Source organism: Octodon degus, unplaced genomic scaffold (genome assembly GCF_000260255.1).
Source record: "Octodon degus isolate 3935 unplaced genomic scaffold, OctDeg1.0 scaffold00197, whole genome shotgun sequence".
Taxonomy (NCBI): Eukaryota; Metazoa; Chordata; class Mammalia; order Rodentia; family Octodontidae; genus Octodon; species Octodon degus.
This window is the reverse complement of record NW_004524773.1, coordinates 4,281,465-4,283,550: the sequence shown is the minus strand read 5'-3', so window position 1 is coordinate 4,283,550 and position 2,086 is coordinate 4,281,465. Positions and strand designations below refer to the sequence as shown.

The 2,086-nt window shown below is 51.2% G+C and overlaps 1 protein-coding gene across 1 annotated transcript in view; it reads left to right on the top strand.

Moving 5' to 3' along the window:
• Positions 1 to 2,086, top strand: part of LOC101574606 (carcinoembryonic antigen-related cell adhesion molecule 1-like) — a 40,209-nt gene that overhangs the window by 10,970 nt on the left and 27,153 nt on the right. The gene's annotated exons all lie outside the window — the stretch shown is intronic.

Sequence of the window (2,086 nt, the reverse complement as noted above, 5' to 3'; positions counted from 1 at the left end):
CTACTGAGACATCTACCCAGCCAGAAGTTTATTTATTTCTAATGTGAATTTTTTAGAACTTCTTTTTCTTACCTTGTTCTGGCTAGGGTGTCTAATACTACAGTAAGTAGAATTGAATACAGACATCTTTTTTTTTTCTGACCATACAAGAAAACCTTAGTCTTTCACCAAGTCTGATATTAGCTGTGGATTTTTTTAATTTTATGTATTTGGTACATAAAATTATTCCTGCATCTTAGACATTCACCTTTTCCTCTTGGAAAACTTAATACAAAGTATCTCTCAAACGGCACATGACACTGACTGTACATCTCCGCCTGACCTGTAGAGGGCGACATAAGAATGCTCAGTCCACGCTAGAGAAAGTAATGCCTACCAAGTGAATTTAGTTTAGGCTTTGAGCACATGTTGCCCGATTTCAATCCCTGGCCACAGCAGAGCCCTCTGAGTCCCTCCAGCATGCCCCCTTGTCCCACCACTTCTTCCTGGCACTCTGTTCTGCTTGGTCCATCCTTACTGGCATCAACTTAGAGTTAACAGAAGGATGAACTTAGGCCTCAGCAGGGCAGATGACAGAGGCCAAGCAATTCAATGGGGAGACATGACCACACCTCATGTCCCCCTACAGCAGAAACATGTAGACACAGGGGCTATCTCAGAAATCTGCCCCTAATGACACTATTGTCCAAAGCCACTCACCTCCCCCAACACACTTCTTCCTCTGCAGGACATGCAGGTTATATCCATCCTGCCCACCCAGGGCTTCAGATCCTTCTGGGACTCTGATCACAGACCCCGCTGGTGACACCAGAGATACAGGGCAAGTCCCTTCACCAGTCATCATTCAGCCAGACACTCTCTTCCTAAAGCCATCTCTGTGACCTTTCCCCTGGTAGTAAATTCTACCTTAACAGAGCACACAAGAACCTGGGAAACACTGTGTGCCCAGCTAAGTTTCTATGGCAAATACCCCTGGATCCCTGGATTTCGGAACCCCAGGATCTCCATGGGGTGTGGACAGCCCTGAGGCCAGGACAGTGAGGGGTTGAGCCTGTCCTTCTCTTAGGTGACAGAAACCCCAACAGTGTTGTTCTCAAAGTGTGGTCTGGGGTAGCAAAACAATACAGAGCATGGGGAGACCCAGGGAAGGCAGGGCCCAGGGTAGGAGAGGGGAGGCTTCCTAGACAGACTCCACCAGGTCACAAGATGGAGGCGTGCCCAGGGCTGGGAGGAGGCTCAGCTCAGAGGAGAAAGGACAGCAGAGCTGAGCTGCTGAGCAGCCCTGCAGGGCTGCCTTTTTGGAGCAGCAGCTGTCCATGGAGGGAGGACAGGGCAGGCAGCAGAGACCATGGAGCCCCGCTCAGCCACTTCCCACAGAGGCCTTGTTCCCTGGCAGGGCCTCCTGCTTGCAGGTGAGAGGGGGCAGTCCCTGAGGGAGACAGAGGATGAACATATAGCGACTGATGAGACCCATGAGAAGGACAACACTCTGAGTGGACAGAGGTTTCTGTGTGGAGCCTGAGGGGAGGGAATTACAGAGGCACAGAATCCCTCAGGGGATGGGAACTAAAACAGGAGGATGAAAAGCTCCACTTCTCTCTCATGTGGTTTAGTCCCTATTAGGCAATGTTTTTGGTTTTTTATTCAGGGTCTCTCTATGTAGTTCAGGCTGGCTTTGAATTCTTGCCTCAGTCACCAGGTGCTGGGATTATAGGCCGGGGTCACCACACCTGGCAGGGCACAGCATTGTGAGAACTGATGTTTACAACAAGTTCAGGGTGACTCTCCGAAGAAAAACATGACTGGGCTACGAGGTACTGGGAGCCCTCGCTCACTCATCCACAGGTGTCTGGGGCTGTGCCAGACCCTGGGCTGCACTAGAGAGCAGACAGGAGCCTCGGCTCAGGAAGCTTTTGGCCTGGTGCAAAGAAAACACACCAGCAAGGCCAGCTAGAGCGGAAGTCAGGCGTTGGCAAGGGCTACAGAGGGAAGAAAGTAGAAAAAGCAGAGGAATTGAAGACCCAGGTCTGTCTGTGAGGGGTCAGGGAAGGCGGCTGCCCGGGCTGCCCTGAATGAGAGCAGGACC